Below are 22,252 nucleotides of genomic sequence, written 5' to 3'. Positions count from 1 at the left end.
TTTATGTATGAAACTCTCATTACAAAAATCAACCTTTGTAAAATTCTGGGAATTCATATCTATGTATACACATACGTGTACATATATGACAAATTATGTATATATAATATCAAAGTGTACCTCATATATACATTTTTATACCTGAATTGGTAAATATTTAGAACTTTATAGTTTCATAAAAATAATAAGGGAATTAAATTTTTTAAATCTGAAATTTCTAAGTTATTTCTTTATGCCATGCAATGTAGAGACTGTGATTCCAGCATATCTGATACATCCAGAATATTTTCTATTCACTACATTCACATTCCTGAATTTTAAATTAAATCAATGTCAAGACATGACTTGAAATCTATCAAGTCCTACTTAGCATGGTGGCAACTTACCAAATTCTCAGTCACTTGTGTAGTTTAAGAAGCATAATTTCATATACCATGTAGACTAATTGGTATGTCCCACCTAGAAAATATAAGAAAGGAGACACAATGAAGAAACTGGCTTGACTTTTATAGGTTAGGACATCTTGAGGTGTGATGGAGGACAGGGAAGACTAGGAAGTCAAAGCTTTGTCACGGGGTTAGCCTGAACCCACTGGAATTCTTGTTTATTTCCATGAGACTCATCCCTTATCGTTCCAGGACTGTTCTCTTCTATACTACATTCTATGTCTCTGCTTCTTAAGGCCTCTGCTGTCCTACCAGGTCTATATTTCTCTGTGCTACATCATTATTTTAGAGTCATAAATATCTCATTCTACATAGAATAAATGCTTTATCTCTATAAAACTATGGCTGGACCATAAAAAGGGAAATAAAACTAAAACAAATTAGCTGTAGACTCTTTGTCATTTAGAGAAGTTGCTTTCCCAAAAGAATCAAGTGAAACAAAGCTACAGGCAGGTCAAAAAATGTTCTAAGAGAGCAAAGCTGGCAAGCCTCAATCCAGAGATCCTCAAAAATCAGTAAAAAGTTTATGCTCTGTTTCTAGCAATGACAATATAGTCCTGTACTCTGTAGCACAGAATTTTGTTCTACTCCCTGCTTGTTTATTTCTGTTTCTACCCACTTGCCAATTCTGTTCTATCTGATCCTGTTTCTCATGAATCATACATTGAGTAGGGATAGCAATTTGCAGAAAGAATGTCAGAGTGTAATAATATTTGTTTTTATTAACAAAGCCTATGGGTGTAACAATGTCAATCCAACATTCATTATGTTTGGTAGCACACTTCTAAAGCTATGCGCCATATGTTCCCTTACATTAAAGATACAGGGAAATTCCACTAATACATTGCAAATCAGGGTAGAGCATAATAAAAATAAACCTGCAAAAAGAAGCAAGTGATACCAGGTGAGAAGTGATTGCCTTGAATATGTTGTATCCTTACTAATATTCGTCCTGTGGTAACACCACCTGCTGCCTTGTCTAAAGAGGAAAATATGAATTGCTTGAGAAGGAAAAAGGCATAAAATATCACCTGGGAAGCCAGAGTCTGTTATGCCAGCTTTACTGACAATGTTGGAAAGACAGGGAAGGGTAGAAATTCAGATCTTTTTCACAAGGTTAACCAAACAACACTGCAATTTCTTATGTTTATTTCCTTGCAACTCATTCTTAAGTATTTTTCCTGCTATGGGGTCCTTTGGCTGTAGGTCTTCTGCTTTCAGATAAATAGTGCAGTGGAGTCCTGCTTGACTGAACAGATCTCCTTCTCTGACAAGGTGATGCTCTTAGTGGATAAGGGTAAGACTGTGGACGTAATCTACATAGACTTTAGTAAAACCTTTGACAGTGTTTCCCACAGCATTCTTCTGGAGAAACTGGCTGCTCATGGCTTGGACAGGCGTACTCTTTGCTGGGTAAAGAACTGGCTAGATGGTCAGGCCCAAAGACTTGTGGTGAACAGAGTAAAATCCAACTAGTGGCCAGTGACAAGTGCTGTTCCCCAGGGCTCAGTACTGGGACCAGTTCTGTTTAATATCTTTACCAACCATATGAACAAGAGAATTAAGTTAGAAATCAGTTAGTTTGCAGACAACAAGACAACAACTTGGGCAGGAGTGTTGATGTGCTTGAGGGTAGGAAGGCCATACAAATGGATCTGGACCAGCTGGGTCAATGTGTTGAGGCCACTTTTATGAAGTTCAACAAAGCCGAGTGCCAGGTCCTGTATTTAGGTCACAACAACCCCATGCAGCACTAGCAGCTTGGGGAAGAGTAGCTGGAAGGCTGCCTCGTGAAAAAGAACCTGGGGGTGTTGATTTACAGCTCTCTGAACATGAGCAGCGGTGCTTATTCCCCAAGGGGACTCTGACAACACCAAAATGTGTTCCCACTGTTGCTCCATTTCCCTTCCTCTCCCTCAACAATACTGACATTTTTTTTTTTTTTTTTTTTTTTTGGGCTGGTTCTTTCATTCTTTCTTTGTTTATAACATCCCCTTGTCCCTAGGCAACCCCTTGCTATTGCCTCCTTGTACAACAGTAATTTGTAGCTTCCTTTTTAGCATCCTTCACTTTTAGCAAACACCATCATGACAGAAAGTTTTGAGCACTATATACAAATGCATTGTTGTTATCCAGGCCATTTTGCCAGAGGGGAGGATGTGCAGGCACACCCACAGTAATACTGCTGTTTCATAGTTGGCTCAGGGGCCTTCTTAGGCCTCTTTTTCTCCAACTCTTGTTTTATATTTTATTTCTTTGTAGATTGTCATGGTTATTATGCATTTCAGTCCTGCCCAGCTTCTTGTTTTGGTGTATGAGGAGACACAGCTAGCTCAGTGTCATTCACAAATTTTATATAGAGCCTCCAAAATACCCTCTCTGAAATGTCCAATTGAATTAATCAGGAAATGTTGACGAAAAATATGTTTTCAACCAAATGTGAATCACCATCCAATCAGTTTTACTTCTAGCTCTTATTTCAACAGTTTCAGGCCGAGGCAGATAATTTCCCATCCAGTTGCTACATTTGCATCCATGCAGTTTTCCACAGAACTGTTTTATCTAATGTATTAATTTGTTTCAAAGATATATTTGCAAACAGTGTATAAAACAAATTTAGCTGAAATATCTGACTGATTAGAAAGTGTATATTTTGTGTGGGCTCTAACTGTATCAGTGTATGAATCAGAACAGTCTTTTTCACTAGCAGAAAATCTCTGTACTACGTTCTCTACTATTTTTCCATAAATCAGTGTATGCAATAGGTGCCTATAGGAAAGTATAGATTGAGTCTCTTTAAAGTTCTTGTTAAGAAATATGAACAGAGCTTAATTATTTTCCTTCAGCTTCCCTGAATAATAAAATCTATTCAGATCATATTCCTCTTAAAAAATGAAAACTCTGAGAAAGGAACCCACTCTATCTTTTAGTTCTACTTAGTAGTTTGGGGATATTTTAGTTTGCTCCTGCTTATGATTTTTTTTTCTTGTTACAAAATGAAATTGATATTATTTTCATCAGATGAACATGGAAAAGATAAAATATGGGATCAAATATAAAAGGATAAATTAGCATCTGTACTGTGCTATCATTCAGACTACTACTTGTTTCTCTGATGTGCAATTTACGTAATAAGAATGCAAGTGAACAATAAATTGAAGATTTTACTGATCATCTGTTGCCTTCATTATGAACTACAGATAACTCTTTGTAATGGTTTATAAAGTAAGACTTTTCAAACATACATAAATAAAAATAATAAGAATAATTCAGAATAATAGTTTCATTTGTTGATGCTCAGTGCAGTACAAAAAAATATAGTCTAGCCAATCCCCTCACACCAGAAAAATGATAGTCCAAAATTGAGGCAGCAGTTTTCTGGATCAAAAATAATTACTCAAAAATAGTCACACCTTAATTTCTCTATCAAGTATTTAATTTGCTTCAATGGAAAATGCATGCAATTATTACACACATAATTCCTAGAATACATAAGTTTAATTTTACAAAAATTGCTATGCATAATTTAAGTAATATTTATCTATAGTTGCAATCACATTGTGTTAATACATGTGTATATTTATATATTTTACAGTTGTTTCTTTGCACAGTTTTCATTCTTAAATGTCAGGTACAGTATTAGGAAGAAGAACAGAGAAAAGTAACTCAAGTTTACATTAGAACTCATGTCAGAGAAAGAGGTGAATAAGTTACCATATCCCATGAATTAGTCTAGATGAGTAATAAATTATTTTAATAATATTTCCAATTCACTGCAATTATTGTATGAGATTGTTAGAACAAGAATGACGTTAAAAAGCTTTTTTAACTTATCTTTATTTCTTATTTATGGCACTTATCTTTTAAGTGCCTTTGCGGTTAACTATTTCACCTCCAAGAAATTTCAGCCTGTATAATGATTATGTTGTGACTTGCACTGTAATATACAGGCAACATTATACTCACTGCAAGGTTAGTTAGCTGAACTAAAACTGTGTAAGGGAAGAAGAGTCAGGAATATAGCCATTGAGTGAATTAAAGAGAAAGAGAGGTCATCTACCCAGATATTTCAGTTTCTTTCCAATGTAGGAAAGTTTATACTCACTATTCAATACAGTATGTTTGCTACAATTTAATCCAGTCTAATTTTGTCTTAAAGTGATATGAATAAGAATTTCCACTTAAAGTAAACACACTGGTGAAAAAGGTTAGATTATGATGATGGTTGGGTGAAAGCAAGGATCCTACTCCCTGAAGCATCCAAACACTAATCAGTCTAGCCATTATTTCTTCTGATACTTCCTATCATCTTGTGAAAGGAAACTGATTTACAACCTTTATCCACTCCACACATTTTACTTTTGGACTTAAAAAAAACCCAAACAATTTGCTTTTGTCTTCAACTAACCTTTCTCCCTCAATTCTTTAATATTTGTCGTGTTCTGGTACTCCTTGCATGAGAAAAATTACATTATTTGGAAGTTGTTGGAGACAACAGTGTTCATGTTGTTTCAGACAGTGGTGTAAGGAGGAGGTGAAGCAGAGGCATAAGTAGGGAATGTTGGTCAGGCCATACAACAAAATTAACCTTTTTTTTTTTTTTTTTAGTAGATACAGCTAAAGCATTCAAAAATGTGAGAAACTGTGAAACTGTGTAGTGCTTACATATTTAACATTGAAACTGTGTTAAGGTCATCAGATTAACATTAAAATCGTTGTTTTGGAAATACATCTTATGCTATTGTAAATGAGGACCAAACATTTCTAGCATCCTTTCAGTAATTAAATTTTTTCCTAGGCTTGGTGAGCTGAGATTTGAATGTGTCATTGGCCTTAATGAGAGTATGATTCACTATTTGGAGGGAAATAGGGACTCATACCTTACTGATACCATAAAAGTGTTGAAATTCAATGGAACTTTGCTGGAGAAGATAACCTTTTGCAGACTTTTATTAAGTACATTATTTTAACTAGTTCCAGGTTAACTTGTCCACATTAAATTAATAATGTTTATAAAGAGATAATTGTATTATTTCGAACAAAGTGGGAAAAATTCTTCAAACTTCCTCTCTCTATCTGAATTTAGATTGCATGCACCTAACCATGCATACTAAAAACATCTTTTCTAAAGCAAAAAGCAAGACTGATGAAAGATCAAGAAATAGCAATAGTTATTTTGTTTCAATGAGAAAAAAAAAAAAAAGTATATTTTCTGCATTTTATCATGTTGAAAACATACTAAATCATTAATCATACATTCTTGTATCTTTATGGCACATTACACAATGGTGTAACAGACTGCAAATTACACTATGTATTTGCAACGTATAACAAGTGCTACTAAACTGAGACTTAGACTGAGAACAATGAACTCAGGTGTAAATCAGTGCAAATATACTGAGATCAATTTCAGCTGCTAATATCCTGTTTGACCCAGAAACTAATGTTCTTCAAAAATTGGCTGGCTATATATATCTGAAACAACATTTCTAGTGTGTGTGGAAGAGGTTGGGGAAAGGGTTAAAATTATTACATTTGCATTTCGAAAATTAGTCTTTAAGTTAGGTATTGCACAGGCTTTTACGTGGCATTTCAGAGACCCTTCCATTCATGTTGGATGCCTGGGTTTCATGTGCAATTTTTTACTCCTTCAAAAGCAGCAGTTACATTTAAGATTTCTAGTCTGACTTTAGTTCATAACCTATTTCACTGGTGAATCATATGTTGGTTCACTGCAATAGTCTTCATAAAGTAAGGAATAATTGACCATCAAATGTTTTCAGTGGCTAATGGTCTTTTTTGTTTGCTTGTTTAATCTCAAGTAGAAACAGAATAATTAACATCTGAACACATTGGCCATTTACTAGTAAAAAATTTTAAGAGGACCTGTGTTGCACTGATAATCCTCAGATGAATAAATGCAATGAAAACAAGGGATTTTGCAAATAGATTTCATATTAGACATTTTAGACTATATTGAATGTTAATTAATTTTATATCTCACCATTGTACTTTAGTAGAACTTGAGTGATCTATTGTAGATTCTAAATGGCTCCTGGTGCTATGGGCACTGTTCTGTCTAAAACTTTTTTAGTTTTTTCTAAAACTTTTGCAACACTTAGTAAGTGTCAAACACGTGGAGAGGAAGTGGGAAAATTTTATGTGCAGACATAACCAGAAATAATTGGTTAAACTCTGCAAAACGCTGCAGAATAATTTCCCAAAAAGAGCACTCTCAGAGGATTCTTTTGTCAAAGTACCTATTCTTGTGCTTCCACTTATATGCCCGAAACTTCAGTTGCTTGGTGGTTCTGAAAGGCTTGAGGTACAGTTTAAGATTTTCTGTTCTTCACACTCTTCACTTATTCTTTCCAACTGCTCTAAAGGGTATGACCTGGCATGCGGTCTCCTCATTACCATTTATGCTAAAGCCTAAGATTTAGAAATCTGTTCTTACGTCCTCATTGAGGTTTTTTTCTCCTATTCATCTAACTGTCTATCCACACATCACATGTATATTTCCCTATTATGCACAGTATTTATAAATGAGTATTCAGAGGTTTCATATTGGATGTGCAGGTTTAACAAAATAAATTAGGATAATCCAGATACATTCAGGGGAGAAAAGAATCAAGATATATTAGTCCCTCTCCCATTTTCTTCCTGTAGTGCTTGGACTACGGGAGGACTGGAAGTCAGAGTGTGGCTGCAGCTCTGCTCAGGGTCATGCTACATCCCTGTTTCAGCAGCCCTTCATTTCATCCAAGTCTGATTTTGCCATGCAGTACAGACCGTAATCCTTACACTGAGAAAGCTCCCCTCTTCTAAATCACACTTGGGCTGCACCTGGCCTTGAATATATTTTTCTTGGTGTTTCCAGAAATTATTTAATCTTAAAAGTTGTATCTTTTAAACAATTAAAACTGAACAGATTATCAGTTTGTTTGAAAGAAAACCCCAGGCGGAGTACATAGAATAATCCAAAAAATAAATATTCAAGCAAAATAGAAGGAAATCCATGACTGATATTCACTGTCATCAAATGGTAGCAGAAATGAAAATGTTTCAGTCTTGAAATTCATAGATCACATAGTGCTATCTATGTCAAAACCAATCATTTGAACTTCATCCTGTAGGAAACACTCAGCTAGTGCAAATGGTTCTGTAACAATATAATGTACTTACGTCCCAAGCCAAAAGTTCACTTAAAAGGCATAAGGATACAGCAAGTATAATTACAGTTACCTGATGGATATCAAGCATGCCCTGGTGTGTATATGCTTTCCATCCAAAATCTGTGTAATGATACTCTTAGGTACCAACATTACTGTACAAGAGCTCATTTTAGGTCTCAGAATCAAAAAGAGAGAAAGAAGAAAATGCCTGTTTTGTTGAAGTACTTTGATGAAGAATGTTATGTTTATTAGGGATCTTTGCCACGGTGATGAATTTGCCAATGGACATGTAGGAGTGTTTTCTTGATCTGGCAGCACATTTTTAGATTTAACAGCAATCTGCAAAATAATTTAAGCAGCAAATAAATAAAGCTAAGATCATAAATGTTCTGTCAGGCAATAGGAAGATTACTAGTGTCTCTTTGAGATCATATCAGGATTTGGGGATTATACTACCCTCTCATACTGAACCTTATCAGAATTTTATTCTATAGGGAAGTACAAAGTGCTACTTCATAGACACATATAGCCAGCAAGATATACAAAAGTGAACTGACAAACATTGGATAAAGGTACTTAAAATTTATTAAGATACATTTCTTTCCCATATTTTTGCAACAGTTTGCTATTTTCCTTTTTCCTATATTTTCCTTAGTTTTAGTGTTTGTAAGTGCAAATTAACTAATCCTAAAACCACATACTTTAAATGTCTGGTAGCTCAGATATGGACTTAAATGGGATGTAATTTAAAAGGTTCTCTCGGGAACAAAATTTTTACTATTAGCTATCTGTCAGGAAAAAAAAAAAAAAGACTACTCAGACCTAATCATATCTTTCATGCCAAAACTAAATTAGACAAAAGAATTATTTAGTATATTGATTTAAGCATCTAACTCAATTATAGCTCAGGGTATAGGAGACAACAGAAGACAATAAGAAGTGTGAAAGTAGATGGATGGGACAGCAAAAGATTTGGAAGTATATGAGAGCTGAAAAGATGTAGTTTATGTGTATGTATGATGATTTGTGAAAAGAGGAAGTAGGAAGGTACACACCAGTTGAAATCTGATTTTGTGATAAGACAGGAACTAGCAATTTTCCAATGAATGTTTGTGCTACAGGAATGTGGCATGGATGAAATTGTAAAGATGAGTAACAAGAGACATCAGGAACACTTAGAGTAGAGTAGAGATCTATGACACTGTAACAGCAAATTGAGACAGATCTTCCATGGTAGGTAAAAGCACTATAACCAGAGCATTCAAAATGTCTTAAGAATGTTTTCCCAGGAAAGAAAATAAATTGCAAAGTTGCAGAGGTCTGCATTTTGTTTTAATCAGAAGTCCTTCATTTTTCTCTCCTTTTCTGTGTCCTTCTCTTTGTATCAGCCTCAATTGACAGAAAGCAGCACAAGAAACACATCTCTGCGGTCTCAGTTCCACTATGTCATGCCATTTTTTCTCTTTTTTTTTTTTTTTTCCAGCAGAAAGATTTGCATGGACGTTCAAAAATAATTAATTTGAATCACCAACACCCTGACTGAACTGATTAAATCAGACTATTTTTTTTAGCTTTTTTTTTAGCTTCTAACATTAAACATCATCTAAAGTAATTTGAAAAGCTTCCAGCCAAGCTGAACAAATTCTTGTTTAATCAAGAATGCTGGAAATGCTCCCTTCTTTGTTCTCAAATTGGACCTTACCAGATATGTGTTCTGTAGAATCCACCAGTATGTGATGTTATAAAAACATAGATTGTTACTATTTTAAAATATATTTTTTTAACCTTTTGATGATATGTTATATTACTGAGATGTCTATCACTAGTGGATGTAATGTCCCAAGCTCTCGGGAATCAACACTGCTGACTGCATATTTTCTAAGACTATGTACATAATACACAGCATGTATAGTTCATTCAGGAGTAAAGTAGAACAAATAGGAACAGGTTTTATAGCCACTAAACAAAAATATAGGACTAGATCTGTGACAGATTCAAGTAGCTGTCTGATAGCTCCAGTTTAGCAGGAAGGGTGTGGCCAGGCCTGTTCTTAAGGTTTGTCAGATTTGGCAAGAGGGATTAGATGCAGAGCAAAGTGTGAACAGAGCTGGCCAGCCTCAAACAGAACTCAAGTAAGCCCGTATCAACATCACACAAAATCACAGAGAGAGTAGGTAATACAAGGGGAGCTGTTTTCTGCCAGTTGTCTGTCTCTCTGGGTGAAACAACTGCCAAGAGAGAAAACCCAGTTAGGAAACGGAAAGGATAGAGAAGCAACCATTGGATGTGAGAAGCTGCAGTGGAGCTGGATTGATAGGGAGAGAAAAACTGAATAACTCTGTTCCAGAACTAACAGCAGAAAACAGTGTGTTTGTGATGCCTCTGTGTTCTTGCAGTGTGGGCAGCTACAGGTCTGTGACACACTATAGATGCAGATTTAGGTAACAGGGATAGTGGTGTTATAAGGGTAGTCTAAATACATAATCGGGAGATGGGGGCTATTTTTTTCTTTACGTTTTAAAGAAGTTTCAGTGAAGAAATTTACATGATATGAGTAATTGATATACTTGAAAAAAAACTGGACAAACTTCTGCTGCACAAAATTAAAAAGTCGCCACTTTCCATAAAAATTTATTTCAGAGAATATGTGAAGGTTTTGTTCATTACTTGGTTTTGACTTGAGAAATGATACAGAATATCTCGGTCTTCTTTATAATGGGTGCCATAACATTTTAATTGTGCACACTTGAACAAACAGGTATAATAGAGCCGTTTGAAATATTCTTCTGACACACATGGATAAATAACAATTGCAGCAGTTCTGCTGATCAACATACCTTATGATAAAAACATCACTCATGCTGCACACCTCTGTATTTAACAATATGATAGAACAAAAAGGAGCAAGAAATATATTCTTGAATCCTAAATATTTCATCTTTGACTGAACATATATACACTTACAAACATACACTACAGGAATCTGTGGTGGAAGAGGTTGTGTTCTAAGTGCTGCCTGCTGATGACATATAGTATAGGTGATAAAACCTTATGACATCATTAGGGAATGCTCATGAGGAAAAATTCTTGAACAGGTCATGTTATGTTCCTTTACAATTTTTCCACTACAGTGTAAAGGAACAGATAACTATCAGCAGTTAAACAAAGTCATAGGAACCTTTATTTTAAATTAATTAAATCTGAGAAGTTGTTTATAGAAACAAGTCAGACCAAAATCATATTATCTTGGTCTTTCTGAAGTACATGGCATCTTTTTATTTAGTTTATGCCCAGCTATAACTTCTAGTGATTGTAAGTAAACAGTGTAATGAATAAATACAGACACGTTATTTCCTTGAAGACTGCTGAAAATATATATTTAAACATATTTTCAGTAACTTGCCTCAACACTTTACTCAAAAATAATATAAAAGTGGTCCTACTACTTTTTGTTTTCCCCTACCTTTAGGCTCTTGATTTATCTTTAAATTCTCAATAATTTGTATGGCAACTTCCTGAATATTAATCTTACAGTCCATTGACATTTTGGATAATTTTTTGTAGGTGTATATATAGATTCAAATTTAAATCCTGGACTGGGAAAACCCCAGTTCAGTATGAAGTATTGACTCTGGGGTTTTTTTTGTTGGTTCTTTTGGGGAAATATGGCTGCAAATATACACACAGATATTTCAAATGTGTGTATATGTCATTAGCTTAGTTCAGAATTTTTGTCATTATTAAAAAAGGACATAACAGTATAGATCCACATTGAGCCCATATATATGACATCTTTTATGTATGCTATATTAATATGTGTACTTCTTATAATTAAAAAGGCCTTTAAGGTATCATGTAATAATCTGACTTTGCACATTTTTGTAAAATTAAAGTATCCAGAATAGTAGCATTCTAAAGGTTGACACAACACAGTAAAAAAAAAAAAAAGGTATTGTTTTACAGTGACAACTGACCTGTGGTAATAAAAATAAAGGTTGTGTTCTGCTACCACAACTTGTGATGAGTGGAATTATTCTTCCAAGAATGATGTCGTTGAAGGTAGATAAAGTATGGATGATAATTCTATATCTACTCACATAAAAACATACCAATTTATAATTTTTGCTAAGGCCAAAAAACATAATGACAACCAAAGAATTAAAATTTCTATTTGATGGACCTATACAATGACTACTTAAAATGTGTTCTAATAGCACAGGAATTGTCATTTCACAACATAGGAATTTTACCAGTTATAGATCTAAATTCAAAATAAGATGGTTTATTTTATTTTTATTTAGATCATACAAATTGTCCCTTGTGTTTAAGTGACTCAGAGATAGAAAAAAAATAAATTATCATATTTGATGTTATTATGGAAATATCTGTATAACGACAGGTTTAAATCTGTCAGTCCTGCAGTAATGAGACAAAAGACTGTTTGCAATGAAGATGCTGTTAAAAGCAAAATGAGTGCTGCAATGGTCTTTTAGCTCTAATTGTATTGTGCTGACATTTGGTGTAATTATCTGCAGTTGAGTATAATTTTATCTTTCATGCCACTCAAAGAAATTCTGGAGTAAATTAAGGTAGCTATCTGTTTTCTGATGAATTTGATCACTTTATTTTACCCTAGTCTCAGGATTTAGTTAGAGAGGACTGAAACCCAGTATTTATCATAATCTGCTTCGTTTGTTCAGTCCCCATGCGGCAATACCAATTAGAATTTTATCAAAGTCATCCTTACAGCAATAATGATAATCCTTTAGCATCTATCTGGATTAGGTCTCTGTTTTATTCTACTAATGAATACTCCAGAGGGGTCTGGGCAATTTTATAGAACAAATGAACCTTAGAGCGTAGCCATTTAAAGTGTTCATTATACTGGACACCTGCAAAATGTACTGGGCTTAAACGCAATTTAATAGACCCTTCTAGGCCTTTTTTAAAGTATCCTGAAGAGAGCATGAATAAGATTATATTTAAATTATGAGGGTTAGAATGTTTTTTTTCTATAATTTTTGATAAATATCAGACGTGCTATATATGAAATATCAGTTTTGGAGTACATCAAACATCATCATGTAAGTGCTACTTTTCAAATTTAGATTTAAAAGTTTCAAAACACTGAAATATGAAATGAATTTGTCTCTTCAATTCCACCTTTGTATATAGCATGCTGAAATTGAATGTCTTATTCAAAGGCTCCTATTATCACAAAAATACATTAACTGTAATTCTAAAATAGTTTTATAATGGAAAGGGACTGAGGAAGAGAGGGCAGAAGAGTGGAGGGAAATTGAGAAGCTAATTGGTATTCTTTGTTTTCAACGATTCATTTCCCCAAGCCTCTCTAAATTAAAAAAAAAAAAAAAAAAAAAAAAAAAAAAGTCAGAGTCTCTTTATTATCTCATTATGCTGGAATTATAACATACTCCAGTGCCAAGGCCCAAGAGTGATTAATTTACATTGTTCATCAATCTAAACTTTTGCCTCTAGAACTAAATGCAAACCCAATCTGAACACATCAGACACTGCTTGCGTGACTATTAGTGTCTTATTAATTCAACAGGCAAATAATTTGGTCTTTATTAACAGTCATAAGAATTAAATAAACAGACTTCATATTCGAATATTTTAAGTCATCTTCTAAAATCATGGACAGATTTTTTCACACATGACCAAATTGTGGTCCTTCCATGTTATGAAAATTGCTGGTAGCACTTTGTTGAAGGAAGATTTGCTGCATCCTTGGCTAGAATGAGAGAAAATGCAAGCAAAACCCAAAAGCAAGCAACTTTGCGTATCTTCTTAATTTATTTCAGAGCAGAAAAACTTAAGCAAAAATGTCAATGTGTAGTTAGGCATGGAAGCATAAATGTAAAACTAAGTCAGTAAGTATTTTCCTCATTGAAATCCCAAGCAAGCTCCTGTAGTAGAAGACAGTGAAAAAGAAGGCGACACAGAGGAGGCTAAGTTTTCTAAATTCAGAATGCACTGATGAGTAAACAGCGAAATACCAGGACTGAGAATTTCTGAAAAAAATTCTATATTTTTTCTAAGAACCCTGTTGGCATTTTTGCTTGGGCCTGAAGTAAGCTACTATGACCTCACAAAAGTTTTCTTCACTCTGTTAACAAATTCTCAAACTTCCATTTATATAAACAATATAATTTTTCTCTGTGTTTTTTTTTTTACTTTTTTAACTGTGTTACCTATTTCAAAGTACATTTTAGCTAAGAATTTATATCTATTGATCTATGTCTTCCATTTACAGGGTTTTTTTTCAGTATGTTTCTAAAGATTGGTTGCATACTCTACTGCTGCTGAAATCATGAATATGTTTTTGCTTCTTTGATCCACTCTGCTCACAGTGATGCAGCAGCCACTATTCTGCAAAGCAAGAATGTACAGAAATCTGTTGCTAAGAAGATCTGGAGTTTCAGTCAAGATTATACTTAGCTGTAAGTCTTCTTTGTGACTAATGTGATATACATATAAAGTCCTAATACAGACACAGCCAAGTTAGCTCAGGTACTGTGACATGTGAATTAGATTAGTGTGAAGATGAGACAGCTGTGAAATGGCTGTTAGTGCCATGTAGGTATGTCGTGGGGGGACTTAGAGTGGGGTGATGTCAAGAAAAGAACCACATCATTCAGTGACATAAACTGAAATTTATTTACTAAGCAGGACGGGTTTACTGTGTGGATAGCAATGCCTATTACAAAGTGTATAGTATAACATTTCTATTCGATGGCACTCACACACAACCAGTCAGGGCTCATGTCTCTCCAGTCCAGTTTAAACAGCCAGTGCAAACCCAGGGAAACAGCATCTTTCTGCCAACATGTCAGAGTCCTGGCTAATATCCTGGCCTCCTCATGTTGGCTGCACTGGGGTTGGATGTTCATTCATAGAGCCCTTTTCCCACCACCTCCACAGGGCTGCTGTCTTAAAAATTCATTTGTTTTTAAATTAGATTGTCAGTATAAGTCACCAATGGTACTGCTAGTCTTACAGCTCCAGGAAAATTTCTTTTTTCCCTATATCTAAAGCCATGGAGTGGTTGTTTTCCAAGGTATTATATCACCTTCTGGCTTCTTATCCCAAATGTGCTACAAAGATGTTAAACTCTGTGTTTCTGTGCTTTCTCAGCTCATACCAGAGTACAGTGTGCCTGACGCATTCATGGAAGTTTTTAGTCCCTAACAAGCCGTATAAAAAAGATATAATGAAAAGTGGAAAGCAACTGAACACAACTTTATACCATAGCTGATCTAGATATTTTCTATAATAAAAGTGGTCTCACACACATACAGAGAGGAATTTGTAAAGTTAACACAGCTGTGAATCTCTTCTTTTTTCTAGGAAAATTGCTACAATTCTGTCCTACTCGATCATGAGGGCTCTTGTTTCAGAGTGACATCATCACACCAAAACAGCTATCTGAAAATAAAACTGAAAATGTAACCTAAGGCTCGAAATAATATTTTAATTTGCCCAGACTAGGGTTGTACTGCTCTCGGCTATTTTTCATTAAATTGAAAATTCCATCATTTCCCTTTTATTTTGACCAAACCATCCTTCCTATTTTTTTTTCAGTTCAGAAACACTATTAAAAACAAACAAACAAACAAACAAACAAACCCCAAACTACAACATTTTCCCAGCTGCAGATAATATTTTAAATTTCCTATGAATTACATTCTATGCAAATATTGTATAGATTTGACTAATAGCATTTTATATGTACTAAGTATCCAGCTTATGATTTTCTGAGAACTAATCAGTTGAAAGTCAGTTATCATTCTTTACTTGGTTCTGATCTTAGCACACACTGGAAATACATAAGGTCTACACAGCAAATTAGTATAATACGTACAATAGCGGTACAAAATTTGGCATATCTTACTTTTCTTTCATATTTCCTTTTTTTTTTTTTTTTTTTGTCTTTAGACCAGGTGTTCTTTCTTTTGTCTTTTGCAAGGGTCATCAGGGCATGCGATGTTACCCTTACTAATTTTTCCTGGGCTGTGCTTTGAATGTAAATTGTTGTTCTGCGGTACAATCAATAAAAAAGAGGGAAAAAGAACCACGTCACTTTGGAAGGACTTACACTGATATTCTGTGGCCTGATTTCTGTGGTGTAACTTTGGAACGTGGTGAAAAAGACTAGCTTTCAGCTGTTGGACACTGAGTGTGGAATTCAACTGCCTAAATACAGACTATCTGAGATGCTCTAGGGTAGCTGAAATGAGGCTAGTAGGTATAACACAAGACCTAGACAATAATTATACCTTTTTAAGGTAGCAGATAGAGGCCCAATGGATCTGGAATATCTCAAGTTGCTCTAGTTACCTGTGCTTAGTCAGCTAATGGCCACACTCAGATGGTCTGAGAAGCTAGTGCTTGGCAACTGTCATGAGCTGAAACAAAAGTGAGTTCTAGGAAATCATGACTATTAACTTCTAAGTACTCAGACCGGAGGTTTTATTTAGCTTTTACTTTTCTGTAAATAAGAAAAAAAATCTAAAGATAAAAATAACAGAATATGTGGTTTTGTTATGAGTATGCTGTAATAGTATTTCTTTCAAGTTTCTTCACTTACACCTTAAGTTTTCTTAGACATTCTGCAGGTACAGTGCTAAGATCCTCTGTTACTGCATTACATTAGGGACTCATTAAATAATCCCATCTGCCTGAAGCAGTAACTACTACAGGAATAAAGCGATTATCCATTGTTGCCTGATTTGCACTTCCTTTAAATCTAATGAATTTAAGCACACTTTACTTGGTGTAAAATATCACCGTAACTTTAAGTAGTTGTCATTTACATATGTTCATATAGTATCTACAATTCAAACTAACAAGTTCTGTGATATAAAATCTGGTCACTTAATGCAGCATGGAAAAGCAGTTAGAACTAAAATTAAAAAAAAAAAAAACATGATTTTCAAGTGACTTGAAGGTACAGAGGACTGATAATGAATAAGAACATATTTGCTATAGGTCTAAAAATTATTTCGCGTTGTGCATGTGCAGTGGTGGTGAGCCTAAAGTGCAGGCAAAATTACCATTAAAATCATATAGCAAAAATAGACAATTAGATTTAAACTTTGAGCCTACAATACTGACAAGTCTAGATTCTCAGAAACAGCACAAGAGAACTGTCTCGGTCACCTAACTTGCACTTGCATGAGAGTTGAGTTTATTCAGGCATAATTAATCTTCCTACAAAAAAGAGGGCTTGGTAATGCTCACTTAAGTTCTAGGTTTGTACATCAGATGGGGCCAGCTCCAGCCATGTCCTACTACCTGCTTCTACACACATACTTTTGGATCCAGCAAGGATGACTCCCTGTCTATCCAAGGATAACTTTTAGAAGGAAAAACAAAAGTAATTGTCCAGATGTCTAGTCATATGAGTTGTCTGGATCAGTATTTCACTGGAAGATTCTCAGATCCTAACATGATTAACAGTAGAATAGGCTACCTAGAAAACAAAGGAATTAAATGCAAAATTCATTCTGAAGATGATTCTTTGGGTGATTCATAAAGTCAAAGAGATTCTACATGTGCGGTTGTCTGTCACTGCATCTATCTTGATGGGAAACTTCCATCTCTGTCTTAATTTGGGTGGAGAGATTTTGAGTATTTGTTGTCATTCTGGTTCAAGTGCTACATAGCTACACAGGAGTATTGCACAGCAGGGTTAAAAAGAAAATGTTCACAACAAATTACCCAACACTGCGTTGCTTTTCTGCACACACCTATGAAACTTGTACTTTAAACTATGTCTCCAATATTATTCCAGGAGATTTATAATTACACTTCAGCCAATGCTTTAAGCATTGTCTGAAAACAGTAATTTACGCTTATCACTGGTTTTCGGTTTTGGTTTTAGATAACTTTTATATAGAAGTTGATGTGTTCTTGGAGTCAGAATTAAATTTCTGACCAAAACATAAACTCTTCAAAGTGATATTTAATATACAAAAGTGCTTTGTAAATCATAGAGAGACACAATAGAACCATGCATTTGTGAGGAACTTTAAAAATTAAGGAAAACAGTCTATCATCCAGCATACTCTTAAGTAATTTTTTTTTTTTTTTATTTGCTGCACTCTCTATTTTTGACAAGTAAATGGTATTCAAAATTTGGGGTAGTTAAATGCTTTATTTATAAGATGATTTTTGGCTTTCAGCAACCGCCTGCCTTATATTGTACTCTGAAGATGGTGAAAACAGCGATGTTGCAGCATAAATAAAATGTTTCTTAAACCTGCAGAGAAGTTTGAATAGCATTTTTTCTGCTAAAGAATGGTACACGTGACAGCATTACTTGCAGAAAATGAACTTGATGCACTTGAATTTCAGACACCAATCTTCTCCACAAAAGGGAGTGAAGGGAAAAAAAAATAGTATGTATTTTCACTGTATGCATAGAAAAACAGACAAAAAGAAGCCAAGACAAGGCTATTAAAATTACACATTGAAAAATATGCATTACCTTCACAGTAATATTTTACAGAAAAGCCTGGTTTAAACTAGTTTGGCACTGCCCAAAGTGTGTGCTTAGTGCCAGTATCAGTGACTGTCTCAGTCCAGCACAACAACTGCAGTTTCAATCTCTTTTAAACTTCATGTGCTGTCATATGAGTTGCTTGGTAGTTATTCCTTTCTGCTTTCCTCAGAATATCATCTTTTTGGTCACTAGACTGCACATATTTGTGGCCTGACATGGCCAATTACAGTTGGCATTTCCAGTTGCCCAGGGTTAGCCCAGTATTAATTAAAACATCATACTAGACTACTATCATTTTTCTTCTTCATTGTAATGGATCTTATGCTGTTTTTAAAATTCTGCTTCTTTCAGATAGAAATAAATCCTAATCTTACATTCCTAAGCAGAAAGAGCAGGTTAAATTAGCAATCTTACTGACACTTAATGAAGTCATTACATTGATCTTACCTCTCCAACCCTTATTGCTGGATTATCCTTGATCTTTAAAGTTCTCAGAATGTGAAAGAAAAAACAGAGTGCCAAATTGATTGTTTGTGATTTAAACTAGAACATCTGTTTTCAAAACACCAACGTCTAATATCTATACAAAAATAGTTTCGCAAATCTAAGTCTGATTAAAACCCTAGTTGATCATTGAATGCACTCAGAAGACACCTGGAATGGCTGTCATTTCTTACAAGCTCATGGGTCTCATTACTAACCAATATATTCTTCTAATAAAAATCACGTGTTAAAGAGCAGATTTACTACGAAAAGTCAATACTCAATGATTGTACAGTCTGATATATCCCACTAATTCCCTAGACACATCATATCAAGGTCATGCTTGGTTATCTTCATGACAATAATGAGAGTTAATTGCTCATTGCCTCAAGTACAACACCAGACTACCTGAGAGCTAGTATTGGAACTTATTCCATCTGGTACCTCAGTCTCTTTTCTATGTATATGTGGAAAAAGAGGAGATACTCTTACATGTGTCAGTCATGCCATGATTGGATCAAATACCCTTAACTTTATGTCAGTATAGCCTGAATTTCACCATTACTAGTGAAAATCCATTATCCATTAAAAAAGTTAATAGCAAGAAAGTTGTCTGACAAGTCTATGTAGGTCAAGAGTTAAGGTAGACTATTGCACTATATGTCTAGTTTGCAAGAGATAAACATGTATTTCCTTTCATAGAATCACAGAATCGTTTTGGTTGGAAAAGACCTTTAAGTTCATTGAGTCCAACTGTTAAACTAATACTCTCAAGTCAGCCTCTAAACCATGTCCCTAAGAACCTCATCTATGCATCTTTTAAAGACCTCACTGGAAATCTCGTAGACCAAAAATCTAGAGCAGCAAAGACATTATAATATAATTGCTGGAGCAAAACCAGACATGAATTTTCATGTCTCTTGGTACAGAAGGCAAAAGGAGATATTACGTGACCTGGGATCACTGAGACTTTACAATCTGCACTATTCCACCTTTAGAAAATTTATGGTTGTGTTCAAACACATTTGTGTCTATGGATGTTCTTGTACCCATATGCTTACAAAGCCTCGATATGGGATTCAGTATCTTTCAAACACAAGAAGATTTGCTAGTGTCATCAAATAATCAAAAGGGCAAAATGCCATTGATGACCCTTACTTTGAGTAATTATCCCTACAGTGCTGGAATGCATTACAAAATCTCCACTCTAGCAGATTACACCACTATTCTCTCATACATCAGTATCTCTCTAAAATTTGAGTGTGACTGTTTTGTAGCCACTGCCTTCAAACTAAGCTATCTAGGGCTACGTTTATGAATTCACTCCAGAACAATGCCATGAACCTTGCTTAGGAAGGAACACAAAACTTTTAAGGATTGTTTAATTCAGGTTAAAACAGTTTTGTCATTAGCAATTTGTATAATATGAATGGAAGAAAATATGTGTGACTGCAAAACAGTTTTTCTGCAAGAAAAATATTGTGAGTTTCTTTTCTTTTTGCGAAATGTTACGAAAGTCATGTTCCTGCGAAACTTCCACTGAAACAAATCTTAGCTTAGCATTTCTCTGCTATACAGCTCAGCTGTCAATAGTTACTTTTTAGAACTTCAGGTATTACTTTAGAAATCACCTAGTGTGCTGGTCATCTTTACAAATTTTTCGCCTTATCTCATCTGCTCAATAAGCGATGATTTTTCAGGTAGTTCTAATAAATTTTACAACATCTTCACAAAAAACAAACAAACAAACAAACAAAACCGCACACCCACAATTATTATTTGAAGGCTGGCTTCCTGCAGTTCAAGCTTTGAGCTTCTGCTTTTAGTGTGATATTTTCTAAACTGGCAAAAATGGTAGCTCTGACTATTTTTTAGATTAAGTTGCTTATAATTTCAGTTCTCGTTATGAATACAAATAATTAATATTTATTATTTCTTCTGATTTGAAATCTTTGGATAAATCTAGTAGTTAGTACTTATGATTGGAAATTCCCAACTTTTCAAGAGCTACTACCAATTAAAAATAATTACTTTTACTAACTGACAGTAATGTTTTTAATTTCTAGCATAAAAATAAGTTTACTTTCATTCTGGTTGCCACAACAATATGGCTTAGTTGTCATCCCGCAGAATATTCTTGGAGCCTTTCATAATTTTGGAGTTTGAGTTTACTTGATAGAAAGGGTCAGTATTTTGAACTCCTTAGTTCGTTCATTTGTTTTGAAGAGGCTATTTTTGTATCCTCTTGGGAAAATGTAGTTTGATGGGAAGAACTTAGTGAAAAATGAAGGTAATTTGTGACACACATCCCAGAAGATACAACATTCTGTTCCTAAACAGTTGAGTTCTAGCAATCTGGTGTAATTATCACTTTATCTTTTAAATCAGTGGGAAAAGAAGCACATTCAGTATAATACTCATTTTAATCAAATTTGTTGAAGTTAGACATTAAAAATGGTAATGATTGTCTCCTTAATGGAAGTAGCCAGAAACAGAACATGACATAGATATCAAGAGAAGTGCTCATTAAAATTTGTAAAAAAAAGTTAAAAAAAAAAATAAAAAAGGTGGCTAAAACTGGCATAAGCCTGTAACTTAACAATTGAATGTGATATGGAATTTAAGACGCTTAAATAAATTAATCAGAAAATAGAAAAGCTGTTACTTGCAGTGTGCTTATTCTGTACTCATAAGGCCAGATTTAGATGTGTTGACTATATTGGTATTAGGAAATTTTAAATTCCAGAAGTAGATCCATAAATGTGTTGATATGGCAGTGTTAGAAATTGTGCTAAACATCCTGTATGCCGAAGGGCTCAATATATTATATGGAAGCTTTAAGCAGTACAGTAGGGATTTACAATGGACTCCATCTTGATCTGATCAATAGAAAATGAGAAAGCAGAATGCATCTGATCCCCTATGTCTTTCATGATCTTAATTCTGAGCTGTAAGAAGAGGTTATTGTCAGACTTGGATTACCAGACTGAGATCCTCTTCTTAGGTTAGATGTGCACCCTCTTTCTTTTGTAAAATGAGAAATGTCTCTTTCTTTTAATACTGTTGTTGTTGTGCCATTGTCTATTTATGTATCAGCTCAGATATTAGACCAGTGAACCAAGAAGTAAGAAACCTGCATTCTGTACAATCATCAGCTTTAGATAATTTTTACCCATTGCTCTCAAATCCTTGAAGAGGATTTAGCTTACTGACGGTGTCTTCTCCCCTGTGCTGCTGAACTGTGCCATCCTGGCATATATTTCAGGACTTAAGGGATCAGGAGGAGGAAAGTGTGGGGATGAAATAGCCTAGAGATCTGAGACACAGGCCTGGCAGAACGGATCTTCTGGCTCCAGCCCTGTCAAGGCTGTTCTATGTATTTCCTTTAATAACTGCTTAATGTCAACTGCATTATCTGAAACTTCTGTTCTCATGGATAGTTTCCAAACATAGCAGAGTTTTCACAGTGCTTAGAAGTCAGATAAAAGTTATCAGCATTATTTATTAGCAGGAAAAATTAGGAAAAATTATAATAGTAGTGAATATAAACACAAACACACAAAAAAGAAAACAAATGAAAAAAAATGGGAAAAAAGAAGGGAAGGGAAGGGAAGGGAAGG

The 22,252-nt window shown here is 34.6% G+C and overlaps 1 long non-coding RNA gene across 1 annotated transcript in view; it reads right to left on the bottom strand.

Annotated features, from left to right (window-relative positions):
* Positions 1–321: 321 nt before the first annotated feature.
* Positions 322–22,252, bottom strand: part of LOC110357934 (uncharacterized) — a 121,355-nt gene continuing 99,424 nt past the window's right edge. Inside the window, exon 3 of the long non-coding RNA XR_010472614.1 lies at positions 322–459. This is a non-coding gene — a long non-coding RNA (uncharacterized LOC110357934). The remainder of the gene's footprint in view (positions 460–22,252) is intronic.

This window comes from Columba livia, chromosome 4 (genome assembly GCF_036013475.1).
Source record: "Columba livia isolate bColLiv1 breed racing homer chromosome 4, bColLiv1.pat.W.v2, whole genome shotgun sequence".
Classification (NCBI taxonomy): domain Eukaryota; kingdom Metazoa; phylum Chordata; class Aves; order Columbiformes; family Columbidae; genus Columba; species Columba livia.
The sequence above is the reverse complement of the archived record's forward strand: the minus strand, read 5'-3'. Positions and strand labels throughout refer to the sequence as shown.